We start from the raw sequence: 14,284 nt of genomic DNA, 5'->3' as shown, positions 1-14,284 counted from the left end.
GAGGGAAATTTAATTACATCTGATAGAGTCTTATCACTATCAAACTTCTTATCACTTCAGTGACTTTTTATCACTATCAAATTTAAATACAAATGGCTTCTTCTGGCATATAAGCCAGGAGAAGTCAGCTCTGCCTACCTCTCCCACCTCTGTCCCACTCACCTGCTAAGTTTCTTCCACTCTGGTCCTTCCTCCTTTCCTCAAACCCATCCTGGGATTACTAGCTGGGCCCCTGAAGGTCATGTAGCCAGCTCCTCCTTGCCTTTCATGACTCATTCTGAATGTCACCTCCTCTAGAGGACTTCCGGTCACTCCATCTGAAAGTAGCCATCCAATCTTTCACTCTCACATCAGCCTGTTTTAACTCTCTGCACACACTTATCACCAGGCAATATTTTCTTGTGGGTGTGTTTATTGTTTTACAATGTCCCTACACTAGAACAGAGACCTCATCTGTCTTAGTACCTTCAATATCCACCTATGACAGTATCTAGCACATAGTAGTGAAAAGTGAAGTCGCTCAGTCATGTCCGACTCTTTTCGACCCCATGGACTGTAGCCTACCAGGCTCCTCCATCTGTGGGATTTTCCAGGCAAGAGTACTAGAGTGGGTTGCCATTTCCTTCTCCAGGAGCACATAGTAGGTACTCAATAATTATATGTTTATTGAATTTAAAAAACACAAGGCAGTATAATTGAGTAAAAGCACATAGTGATCGGGTCTGGATATAAGCTAAAACCCGATTCTTTCTATCTGAACTTGTTACCCTGCCTGTAACCCTGTTTACAACTGCGTGACCTTGAGCTTCCTTCTCAGTCATTCTGAGCCTTGATTTGTTCATTGCTTCCATAGCAATGCCACTTACTATGCTGAATTTTGAGAGGATTGCATGAGATAGTGAAGGCATGTAAAATAGTATGCCTTGACCATTATATACCAACAAATACTACCTATTTTTATTAATGTTGAGCCTCTGAGTGGCAGTGGAAACTGGCCCCAGGTGATGGAGAGAAGGACTTGGGAAGAGACAAGCCCTCTGGCCCGAGACTGAACAAAAGCAGAGTGAGGGAGTGAAAACTCAACCTGCAGCCTTCCTTTACTCCCCATGGCTGGCCACTCTGTTATAATGCTGCTTCCGGCAGTGCCGTTCAACTGGACATAAATATTGGCGCATTCTAATGGCATTGGATGGAGGCTGATAAAGGCAATGAGAGACAAGGTTATTGATGTCTGTCTCAGGGCCTCCATGGGACCCAAGCCAGGGTTTTAGCAAGGATCCAAAAGTTGCATCAAGCCAATTGATTCTCTATCACCCCAGGAAGACACGTATTCAGAGGCACTGGCAGTCTGGCAAGCAACTGCCTGCTTTAATGAAAGCACACATACAGGACTCTTTCCCAATGTGTCTCTTTCCCTGCCAGCCTGCAGGCCTCCAATCTAAAAGGGAGTTGGCGCTTGGGATTTCTGCTGATGAAAACAATGGAAGAAAGCCCGAGGTAGGCAAAGGTATTTGGCTATACTCCAGCTGTCCTTGGGGAAACAAGTGCTCTTTGTGACAAGTTTTCCACAGAGGGGATATACAGAAAGGCGCTGCAGTGCTGCCCAGGGTGCTCTGGATGGACAAGCTGCTGCATCATCTGGTGGAGGGCAAAGAGCCCCAGGAGGGAACCAGAAAAGCAGTGAACCCAGCACAAGCCTCTGGTTGTCTCTGGGCTTTATGCTCCCATCAGTGACAAGGTACCTGACATATCATGGAGACATCCCAGACCCTGAGGCCTACAGGGGCCAGAACTGTTGCTGTTTGGTTGCCAGATCTCTACTAGACTGTGAGCCCCCTGAAGTCAGCAACTGTGTTTCATTCACCTCTGAATCCTCAGAGCCCGGCATGGTGCCAGGCACCCACACGTCACTGGTAGATGTTTGTTGGCTAAATGCGTAGACTTTGATCATATCCTCTGTAGCTTCTGTACAGAAGATGCAGACTTGGCCTTGTAGCATGCCACTCTCTGAGGGGCAAAAAGGTAAGGATGCCAGCAACGTGGAGAGCACTGTTCTGTGGGTGGGGAATTCTTGGAAAAAAACTAATAGAATCCCAGGCCCAGGTCCCACCCCATCATGATTTAACAGAACAGCAAACCCTCATGGCTGCCTCTGGATTTTGTTGAATTGAGCCAGCTTTAAGCATTGCCCGTGGCAAAGACAAGGGCTTCCAGGGAACAAAACTGAACAAAACGTGGGTGTGAGTAAAACAAAGGTGTTTGGGGTTTCCAATAGATTCATTCATTCTCTTATTCATTGTTCATTCATTCATCTACTCAACTAATGTTCCTTTAGCATCTGCTTTGCTTCAGGCCCAGGGATTTCCCAAGCAGTCCCACAGGAGAGAACAGCAAGCCTGTCCTAGGTACTTAGAGAGCTTTTCCTCCAGGCCACTCCTCCAAGGCAGGGCTGATTCTGAAGTGCTGATCTCTGAGGCTGCAACTCCAATGGAAAGCATGGGAGCTGCAGGGGTGCTTGTCCATCCCTGTGTGAGGGCTTCTTTGTGCACTGACCCAGGATACCTAGAACCCCAGCACATAGCAGAGCTAGTGGTGACCTTGGCCCAAAGCATCGCGGGGTCCAGTTACTGAAATATCGAAAGGTGTGCATGTGCGTGCTAAGTTGCTTCAGTCCTACTCTTTGCGACCCTATGGGCTTTAGCCCTCCAGGCTCCTCTGTCCATGGACTTCTCCAGATAAGAATACTGTAGTGGGTTGCCATGTTCTCCTCCAGGGGATCTTCCCAACCCAGGGATCAAACCAGGGTCTCTGGGCAGGCAGGTTCTTTATCACTAGCGTTACCTGGGAAACCCATCAAAAGGTGCTCATAAGAAATTGGCTTTTGCTCTCTGAGATGCCTGGTTTACCATGATGCTCACGGTGGAAGCTGGGGGAGGACAGCTCAGCATTCTGGCCCATCTAATTTAATTTATAACTTATGTCACAGCAGCAATTAGTATGTATTGTTTACATTGATTCTTAACACTTTGCCCAAATCCCTGGGTGTTTGAGATGGCTGGTGTGTTCACACCCGACTTGTTGAAAGGTTTGAGTGTTCTGGGGAGGGGAAGGTGTGCACAGGGGACTAACAGCAGAAGATGGGGAGGGCCAGGGAGTCCTTAGCCTGAGCCATCTGGGCTACATCTCGCTTGAAGCACGGAATTCTGACAGGGGCATCTGTCTCTCATTGTCTGTGTCTGGCTCACGTTTTCTCGGTGCGGGGAACAGGGACTTGATCAGGGATTCAGTCTTCACTGTTGGCTTCTGAAAAGAAAGGAAGGGCCTGAAAGATATGCTTGGGAAGGATGAATCTTGGCACATCATGTGTCTTGTTCACCTGGGGGTTAACCGTGACCTGCCAGTGTTGAGACAGGTTCCGAGTTGGGGGAGGAGGCGAGCTGGAAGTTGCCTGGGAGAAAACAAGGGAAATAAAAGAAAGCAAGGGAAAGAACATGTTGATTTATTTTGGATGCTATGTTCTTCCTATTACAGCATGCTTCCTTTCCGGTGGGTGTAAGGAATTGACAAGACTAATGTAGATGAAGCTTTTGGAAAAACAAGTGTTTGTAACAAGACCATAATACAGGGATGGGGGCAAGGGTGGTTGAGGCCAGAGTGGGCAGAGGGGTTCTGGAAGGACTCGGGGTTTGAATGGGGCTGCCAGAGGTAAGAGAAGGGTGTGGTGTAGAGCAGAGAGAGCGACCAGGGCAGGCAGAGTTGAGCACCAAGTAGTCTCTCCCACCCACTCAGGGTAAAGAACCAAGAACCCTGGTGGTAGGTGAAAGCTGTGAGCTTTGTGATCAAAGATTGGCTAGGAAGTCTCTGTGTCTATACATGGTCTTTTAAATTAATGATTGTGTGTGCTGTCTATGACATTTCTTGACTCTATGATAAGAATGTCATTTGTCTTATATTTTAGATATTCCCAAATGTATCTGGAAAGTAGGAGTAATAAGCTGTATTCCATGAAAATAATCCCCAAAGGATTCCATGAAAACTTAAGTGCATAAAAAAAAATCAATTTTTAGTTCTTTTCTTCCTATGGTAAAACACTCATGTGTGTGTGTGGTATGTGCATGCCTGTACGCTGTCAAAATTCAGACCCAGTCACACAGCTGGTGGTAGCCCATTTCTTGCAAAAGGGACCGTATTGCTTATAATCCCACTGCCAAACAATGAGTATTTTTTAAGGTCACTTGTCTCATTCTTTCGGGTCCAAATGAAATCTCTGAGCAACACACATGAACCACAGTGTCCAGGAAAATAAAGAGATAAGTCCGTTAATAGAAACAAACATTAGGTTTGTTTGAGTAAAAAGAAATCAAAGACACATGTTAGCTATATCCTGATGAATTAGTGACACAATTTAGTAGAGGGAGATGGTTTCAGAGATGCTTAGGAACCTGAATGGCTGGATGGCTGATTTTAGGAGGAACTAACTGACACTTAGACACACTTATGTGGTGATGCCTCCAGTCCCAGGGCATGGACTTTTGGTTTTTTTTTTTTTTTTTTCGTTGTTTTTTTTCCCTGCAGAGGTCAAAAATTGAACTGGGCCAGCCACATTATCTTTTCCTGTTCTCTTCATGTCCAAGGACACCCATTTGAGAGAATATTGGCCAGGATTCAAGGTCAGAATGAGGGTCAAGGTCAATGGGCAGAATGAAATTCATGGACTCCAAAGTGGTCAACTTATGAACTTAACCTTATTCTGAAAGTTCCCTTTTGTTGTTGTTGTTCAGTCTGGCTTTTTGGGACCCCATGAACTGCAGCATGCCAGGCTTTCCTGTCCTTCACCATCTCTCAGAACTTGCTCAAACTCATGTCCATTGAGTCAGTAATGCCATCCAACCATCTTGTCCTGTCACTCACTCCCTTCTTCTCCTGCCTTCAATCTTTCTCAGCATCAGAGTCTTTTCTGATGAGTCGGCTCTTTGCATCAGGTGGCCAAAATATTGGAGCTTCAGCTTCAGCATCAGTCCTTCCAACGAATATTCAGGGTTGATTTCTTTGGGATTGACTGCTTTGATATCCTTGCAGTCCCAGGGACTCTCAAGAGTCTTCTCAAACACCACAACCCGAAAGCATCAAAAGCTCAGCCTTCTTTATGGTCCAAAGTTCCTTAACCAGTGGAATTAACTAGACAGAAATCGCTGGGCAAGTAGCCTTTAGTGTGACCTGTGATCAGCATTCAATAAGTATTGTTCAAATAGATGAATGAACTGTTATGGGGAGAAGCACATTGTGGTGGAGAAAGGTCGCAGGTCAGTTATTGGATTTGTGATTTATGCATAAGAAGATGAGTAGTGATGTTTCAAGTGCTTTCCTTGATCACCTAGGAAAAAAGCAAGTTTGTAGTAGATTGAATATCAATTACCAAGGGACAGAAAGAAGTAACTTGTCAGCGAGAGCAAATTGAAGAAATTCAAGAAAGGATGAACTCCAGAATTCTAGGGGGAAAAGGATATTCAGAAATGTGGAGTCTCAGAGAGCTGATGGAGAATGAAGACTCAGATGTAATGTAACTTAGAGGGAAGGAACCAAGGCTGTTTGACACAAGAAAACAGGGGGCGGGGAAAGCCAGCGAAGGAAGGTCAACTATCTAAAATCCACAGAACTTTAATTTATTTGGGATTTGCAAAGCTCCTGAGGAATCCCAGTGTGCAGTTAAGATGTGCTACATAAATAAAAGGGCTTCAGTGGTCAAAGCAGTTTGTGAAACACTGCGTTAGACAATGATGAATCCACAGACCTCAGAGCCTTTAATATGATCATGTACACTGTCAGCCTCTATAAGGAAGACACAGTGCTGGCATTTCCCAAACTTAGTTGATGATAGAACACTTTTTTTCCAGAGCATTAGACAAAGAAAGGCTTCCCCGATAGCTCGGTTGGTAAAGAAACCACCTGCAAAGTGGGAAATCTCGGTTTGATCCCTGGGTTGGAAAGACCCCCTGGCGAAGGGAATGGCTACCCAGTCCAGTATTCTGGCCTGGAGAATTCCATGGACTGTATAGGCCATGGGGTGACAAAAGTTGGACACATCTGAGCAACTTGCACTTTCGTTCAACAGAGTGGGTATTTGAAGAACATCAGGAAACGTTGAACATGCTTCATTTGTGTTGGGTCTCTTTGGACTGTGGTGTGTGTTGTGACAAGAAAACATTAAGCTAAGTGTTTAATTAAAGTTCTGGTCCTTGTCCTTGTGCTTGCCACTTGCTACCTGTGTGACTTTGGACATTATGCAACCCCTCTGGGCTCTCTCACATGTCCAATGATGATGCGCTAGATGATACTGAAGTCTCATGCTGTCTCAGGCTTTATTGTTCTAACCGGTTCCCTCCGATTATTTGGAACCATGTGCATCTAAAGGGATGGATGGGTGAAATCCATTCATCACTTGATTGATTTTCTGCCTCTCTCACTAAACTTTAAGTTCTGGGAAGGCAGGGTCTGCTTCCATTTTATCCACACTGTTGGATCCGTAGTGCCTAACAGGATGGAAACACAGTAGAAGTTTATTTGGTTGAGTTGAATGAATGAATGAGTGGCTTCATATTTTGGGAGCCCTCATGTCATATCCACCAGAAAGGAAGATGGATTTTCAGCCTTCCTCCAACAACAGAGTCAGGATGACACACACATCCAGCAGAGAGATGCCACATGGACACTTTCCTGGATGGGACTGGCAAGGCATCGGTATCTCTATGGACCCCCTTCCATCTCTGGGTTCCTGCATCCCACAGAGTCCAGAGGCAAGCTGTAGAAAGAGTTACCATCTTCCTCTCCAGGAGCAGGGTGGTTCCTTCCCCACAGTCACTCTCCTTGGTGCAGCAGCTCGAAGCTCACAGATTGCCTTCTCACAGGACCAGAGCTGCCTGAATGTGGAGCTGATCGCTTCATTGTCAGCTTCTGCAGGCTTGGTGGCTGGCAGTGAGAATCTATTTTCTCTCACTAAATTAATCACCGTTGGAAGCTGATCTCCTGGGGTTTCCCCAAACCCACACCATCATGCATTCTCACACCACCCTCTCGGTCTGGTCTGTCCTTTCCATTCCCCCTCCTCCCTTCCCTCTTTGCCTCCCAACTCCACCATCACACCTGCCCTCCCACTGCAGGCATTTGGGCTGAGGGGGGGAGATGGGCAGAGAGGTGCTGGCCCGGCACCCGCACTGGTCTCTGTGTGAATGTCCAGACCATGGGGTGTGACCACCTACCTCGTGCTGGAGGGATTCGGACAGAGAAGGTGGCTCAGCTCCTTCCACTGGCTCACCCTTGGCCAATTTAAGTGTCTTTGGGGTCTTTTCTGGAGGAGGGTGGTGGCAGCAGTCACTCCATTAGGAAAATTATTCCATTGAAAGCTGCTCTGCCCTGGAGATTGTGGGATTGGTCACATCTGGACTGAATTTGATCAGTATTGGTAGCACATTGCCTCTTACTGCCTGTAAAGAGCTGGGTATTAACCTGATTTTTCTAGGACAAGACTTTATTATCTTTCTTGATTAGACCTCTGTGGGCTCCTTGCTCTCTTATGGGAATAAGCTCTGTGTGTGTGTGTGTGTGTGTGTGTGTGTGTGTGTGTGAGTGATTAGCAAGGAGATAAGGACAGAAGAGCATGGAAGCTTATTCTCTAACAAACCATCTGCACACTGAACATTCATGTCCTGAAATTCATATGTTGAATCCTAACTCCTGAGTTGATTATATTAGGAGGTGGGTCCTTAAGGAGTTGATTAGGTCATAAGGATAGAACTCTACTGTGTGAGATTACTGCCCTTATGAAAGAGACCCCAGAGACCTCCCTCACCCCTTCTATCATGCAAAGACACAGTGAGAAGATGGTCATCCATGAATAAGGAAGCCAGCTCTCACCAGACACTGATTCTGCCAGCACCTTGATCTTCGACTTCCCAGCCTCCAAAACTGTGGAAAGTAAATCTGTCTATAAAAGTCACCCCATCTATGGGATCCTGTTACAGCAGCCTGCAGAGACTAAGACAACTTCTTCTGGATGCAATGAGCACTACAAGAAGTCACTCAAGTAAATAGAGAAAAGGGGAAGTAGGGTCAGCCATCACAGGCCCATAGACCCCTGCCCAGGTGGTGCCAACCCCTTGCCCCCAAACCCATCCATTGTTTCTGGGAACGGGAGTTTAGAATAGCTTGAATCTTGTTGCAAACAGAGAAACGGTAGCCTTGTTATTTTGTGGGCTTTCATAGCTCTAGCCACACAGAGAATGCTTCCTGGAGCAGTAAAGTTTTAAACTTTTGGACAATTAGAAGAGGGAAGCTGTATCATTGTATCACCCTCATAGAAAGTGCAGGTCTCCAGAGGAAGAGGGCAGCAGGCTCTGCACCCCTCCTATTACACAAGAGTTTGAGAGGATGGTTCCCTGCTACACCCCCTTCCTGCTCCCCGCAGCAGTCCCAGCAGTCTGCATGGGAGGAGAACTGCCACCTGTCTCTGGGTGAGCATCTTTCAGGAGGGTTAGCCTCCCTGCCAGAGTTCTGGGGTCACGTCTGGTTCACAGAGACACTTTCCACGGAGCCTCTCACTCCATCCTACACAGAAGATGGTGTGAATCAGGAGAGGGCGGTACTACCTTCCAGTGAAAGTACATTTAAAGTAGAATCTGAAATGAAAGGAAATCCCCTCTCCTTAAGGACACCCGAGGTAGATTTAGATGTGGGAAGAGTGGAGGCTCCAAGCCACTCTGAGTGACAGCATTACTCACCTCTCCAAGCCTGTGTCTTTGTCTAGAACAGGGAATTCTAATCTCCACTCTGTAGGGTCATTGTGAGGATTTACGAGCTTATGTGTAGAAGCAACTGGCCCCTGGGGAGGCTTGCAGTAAGTGATAGCTATGATTATAATATTCATAATCACAAATGAGCATTGGCAGTAATTAATATGTTTTAACTTTTCAACGTGATTTTCTGTTTGTTGCTGCAGGCTTAATTCCAGCACCAAGAGCCTAGTTCAGCAAAGTGTGGATTTAAGATCCTGAATTCCTGCATTTCTCCCCCCTCAGGATTAAAACCATCCTTGAGGGTCTTGTGTGATTCAGGAACCATCTCTGGTGACCAAAAACATTCAGTGAGCAGCACCTACTGAATGCAAAGACCATGCTCAGGTGTGCTGGGACCTTTGCGTTAGTGCTAGTTCTGGTCAGTGAGGGAGAATGGAAGAAGGTTCCCTAACCTTCTCTCCACCCTTGGTTCCCTAATCCTGGCCCACCCTGAGCTCAGGAGAGCCAACCTCAGGTTGAAGACAGGGCCCTGCAGCAGAACAAGCTTCAGTCTCTTTCACCGTGCTTCTTATATCCTTGTCTTTCCTCCCAGAAAAAATATTTCCGATCAGTGACTCTGCCCCAGGGACCGTCCTGAATCCAGTTAGTAGAGTGTGACGTCTTTCCCAGAGGAAGTCATTTCTTAAGTCTCACATCACTTTTGTTGTTATTTAATCGCTGAGTCATGTCCGACTCTTTGTGACCTCATGGACTGTAGCCTGCCGGGCTCCTCTCTGTCCATGGAATTTCCCAGGCAAGCATTCTAGAGTGGGTTGCCATTTCCTTCTCCAAGGGATCTTCCTGACCCAGGGATCAAACCTGCGTCTCCTGAGTCTTTTGCATTGGCAGGCAGATTCTTTACCACTGAGCCACCAAGGAAGCCTTCACATCATCATAGGAGGAATTTAAAAAGCCCGTCCTCTGGATGGCAGGAGAAAGGAGCATGTTGCCTGAAAGATGGCAGATTTCACCCAACTCCCCTTCCTGGGCTTTCTGACGGATGAGCCATGGGGTGACCTACAGGGTTTCCTCATAGGTTTCCTCACAGGCCATGCTCTGACTGTCTTCCCCTGCACTTCACCCCTCCCACTCCCTCTTCCTGGAGCAGCCCACCAGGAGAGCCAGCTTGACCTTGGCTGTCTTTGACTTCAGCCTCCTCTGGGTCTTATGGCATCCCCAGCCAGCCATTCACTCACTTGCAGCTTCAGTCTCATTTGTTACTGGCCGATGTCTCCTTTCTCCTCTTCTTTCTTGGCTTAGACGCTGTGGGCTGGGCTGATCCATTGCTGGAAGGCATCTCCACTCCTCAGCCCCATGGCTCACAACAAATAGTATGTTGACTCCAAACAAGAGATTTGTACTAAAAAAGGAGGGCTCACCTCAGCCATTGCTTCTCCCTGCCCCCCATCCTTCCTGTCCCCCTTTGTCTGTGTGCACCCACACTCTGCCCACATCTGCAGCCCCCCAGCCGCACCAGAGCCCCCCAGAGGTCTTGCTCTGTGCCGGCACTGTACTAAGTGCATACCGTACTATCTATGAATCTTCAACCTTCATGACAGCCCCATAAAGAAGTACTAACGTGATCCCCATCCCAGAGAGAAGTTCAGATCAGTTCCCTAATTTGCCAAAATTCGCACCACCAGAAGCCGGTGTCGCCAGCATTTAGACCCAGACAGTCTTGTCCCAGGGTCCACTCAAAGCCGTTTATCTACACAAGGATGCATACGAGACAGATAACGCTGCTCTTTTGTTTTTAAACACGCGTTGGTATTTAGTCCTCACACTCAGACCCCAAGTGCACACAGTGTCCCTTTATTCCCCCCCTCCTCCCACCCGGTCCTCTCTCCGCCTTCCCCTCCCCTCCTCCGTGCTCCCTCACTGCAACTCTCTCTGTCTCAGCGTGCGCTTTGACTCCTTGCCTCTCTGCCTCCATCCCTCTTGCATTTCCACAGTCCCAGAATTTTGCTGCAAGCTGTCTGCCTTTGTACATTTCTCCTAATCTTCCCATCTCTCTCTCCTGTCTCGGCATGGATGTTTCCGTTGACAGTCTGCCAGCATCTCTCCTCTATATCTCTGTCAATATCTCTTTCTCTCACTGCCCCTTTCCCATCTCAACACCCTCCTGCCTTCTCTGTCATGCTTCTCTTCTGTCTTCCCCTCTTGTTCATTTAGCGGTCCCATTTATTACGTCAGGGCGCAACTAAAAGTGTTTCTGTCCGTGTCTCTGCCTCCCCTGCCCTACCCTCTTTGCCCCCGCTGAGACTCTCAGCTGTAGACGGGAACCCGCTTCAATCTAAGCCCTGTTCCTCGCCGAAGAAGAACAGCTCAGGAAGCACGGAGGCTCCAGACAAAACATCTCTGTATTTCAAGAGACAGCCCGGTCTCTTGGGACAAAATGACTTCTCTTGGTTTATTTAGAAACTCTGGGGCTGAGGAGTGGCCTGCATTCAGATGGAGCAGCTGGCTGGCTGGCAATGAGGTTCAGTTGGGGGCCTACGTGGTTCTCGGCCAGGACTTCTTCTCAAAGCCAAGGCCAGGTTGTGTTTAGGAGGAGGCTACACAGTGCCGGGGGAGCTCCATCTCCTGCTCTGCGCCCACAGGCAGGATGGTGGAGGAGCCACGGATTTCATGGAGGGGCAGTGACTGGTACCTGAATCCCCTTACCCCTTGCAGGCAAGCACTGAAGCCGGAGCAAGAAACAACTCGAGTTGGAAACAGAATCCAGGCCTTGCTCCTCCCTCTGAAGAATTCTCTGCTCCTCTGCTTGCTCTCCTCCTGGTCCTCATAGGGATGTCCTTCAGCCTTCTGTGGAACTCACTCTTACTTGCTCGACCCTGGCCCCTTCCAAAGGAACTTCAGCTCTTCCAGCCTCACTCCAATCCCTCCTTTCCTCAGTACCACCCTCTACCCCAATACAGTCCTTTGTTTTTAGTCCATGTCTTGTCAATAACAGTCTGTGACGTTGCCTCCAGGGCTGGGGATAGCACCTTGTAATAGAATGCTCCTATAACTGGGCATTTGGCCCAGCATAATTGGACTTGGGTATTTTTATGGTGGGATTATGTTTTCTGTTACTGTGGTCCCTCCCCCTTCCCCTGCAGTTGGCCTAGCATCCAGTACCCAGTAGGTGTTCAGTAAACACAGTTAATGGTCCAGAGGGCTGACACCTGACCAGAAATTTGGAGACCTCTGGCCAGTGTCCTGGCTGTCAGGTCCAGCATGCTGTCCCACAGGGCAGGGAGGATGCGTGATGTTCAGCAAACTTCAGCCCAGCCTCTGTAGTGGTGCAGCTTGGTTCCCAGACACTAGCTGTGGAGGCTGGGGCTGTTTAAGCGAGACTGCCAGCAGGGCTGCCTTATTTTATCCTGACCCTTAAGGATAAACTTTATCAATAGCAAAATAAACAGACTGAGCTGGAAGAGTTCTCTTTTCTTGAGCACCAGATCACTGCCCACCTTACTTGAATAGTCACTGGGAACATGGACAGACACAGTCATGGGGAGAAGGGAGGCACCTAGCTACTTCGGAAACGGGAGGCGGCACAGCCAGTCACCCCGGCCGACCACAGCTTTTCATCACACTCAGGTGCTGTGGGTGGTCTTACCTCAATGGTGCTTCCTAGTCTCTCTGCCTTCCCAGAAGGGCAAAGCCATGGACCTGCAAAGATTTCTTCTCTGTCTCTCCAACCCAAACCACAGTGGTGTCCTACACGGTTTCCCTGTCTCTGCCAAGCCCTAGGTTGCAGGCCGATTGTGTTTAATTGTGTTTATTTTATCATCAGTGCCATCTTTGCCCCCTGGATGCTGTCTTTGAGATCCCCCTTCGCTCAATGTCCTGCAGCTGCAAGCTAGCCCATTCCCAGGTGCTTCTCCCAGGACTGTCTCTGGGTTGGGAGAAGAATGGAGAGAGTGAGAAAGCAGCAAGAGAGGCTTCCCTGGTGGCTCAGGGGTAAAGAATCAGCTTGCCAATGCAGTAGACACGAGTTCAACACCTGGTCCAGGAAGATCCCACATGTTGTGGGGCAACTAAGTCCATGGGCCACAACTACTGAAGCATGCATGCCCTAGAGGCCATATTCCACAACAAGAGGAGCCACCACAGTGAGAAATCCACCCACTGCAACTAGAGAGTAGCCCCCACTTGCCACAACCAAAGAAAATCTCATGCAGCAGTGAAGACCCAGTTCAGCCCCAAACAAATAAATAAATAAATTACATATGAAAAAAGAAAGCAGCAGGAGAGGTAGGCAGGCAGGGAGGCAAGATCATTCCAATACCACATCCCCCAGAAGGGACCCCTATGTGAATTGAAGAGTGGCAGGAAGGTGGCCAAGCCTGTACATTGGTTTCTGTGGCTGGGAGGGCAGAAAACAGAATGGTGGTTTTCGAATCTGGCTGTAAATAAGAATGACCTGGGGCCTATTTTTAAAAATACAGATGCCAAGGCCCCACCTTGGGGATTTTCATTCTGTAGATCCAATGTATAGCTTCCCTGGTGGCTGAGCAATAAAGAATCCACCTGCAATGCAGGAGATGCAGGTTCAATTCCTGGGTCAGGATGATCCCCTGGAGAAGGAAATGGCAACCCACTAAAGTATTCTGGCCTGGGAAATCCCAAGGACAGAGGAGCCTGGCAGGCTACAGTCCATGGGGTTGCAAAAGAGTTGCACACAACTTAGTGACTAAGCAACAACAGATTCAAGGTAAGGAAAGAAAATCTGATATTTAAAAGGTATAAACTCTCCTACCACCAGGTTGACCCAAGTCTGCGAGGCACAGTAGTCTACCCCAGTTCATCTCCCTGGAGAAGGGAAATGGGCATCACTTTGTTCCTCCCTCATTTCGACTTCTTTCGTCCTTAGTACTGTCCTTTCTAGGGTGGCCGAAGGTAGGAAAGCAGAGATTTTTGTGTATCAGACTGGATTGGGGAAATAATTGAAAGAGTCACCACGATAGCTAGCAACGAATCACAGGTGCCATGAGCTAACTCTTAAGTTGTATAATTGATGCCCATTAGGAATAGCTCTTCCTTTATAATCTTCTAGAAAAGAACGAACATTTGAAGGTGCCTAATGCATTTCTCTGTGGGAAAGCATTCATTTCTGCTGGCACTTACTCCTAGTCCTCTGACTTCTTCCCTCCTTTCTCTGTCACTCTTGATCTTCCTTATTCTACTTAATAGAAAACACCTTTCATTTACCTCTCATTTCTGTAGCCCTTTACAGCTTTCAAACTTCTTTCCTATGTATTATTTCTCCCCAACAAAAATCCAGTGAGGCGTGCAGAGATTTTTAATTCCTAGTTAATAGATGAAGTTCAAAAACATTCAATGACTCGGGTAAGGTTGCTTTAGCAGTAAGTAGTAAACATGGATTTTGTTCTCCTTGACCGAGGCTCAGCCCACTGCCGGGGCGCTGCCTCTCTTAGGTCTTTTCCTGGAACTCCACCCCCTCCCTG

The 14,284-nt window shown here is 47.7% G+C and overlaps 1 protein-coding gene across 1 annotated transcript in view; it reads left to right on the top strand.

Annotated features, from left to right (window-relative positions):
• Positions 1 to 14,284, top strand: part of TNR (tenascin R) — a 463,187-nt gene that overhangs the window by 56,953 nt on the left and 391,950 nt on the right. The gene's annotated exons all lie outside the window — the stretch shown is intronic.

Source organism: Cervus elaphus, chromosome 14, assembly GCF_910594005.1.
Source record: "Cervus elaphus chromosome 14, mCerEla1.1, whole genome shotgun sequence".
Classification (NCBI taxonomy): Eukaryota; Metazoa; Chordata; class Mammalia; order Artiodactyla; family Cervidae; genus Cervus; species Cervus elaphus.
Note: the sequence above shows the minus strand (reverse complement) of the source record. Positions and strands in the feature narration are given on the sequence as shown.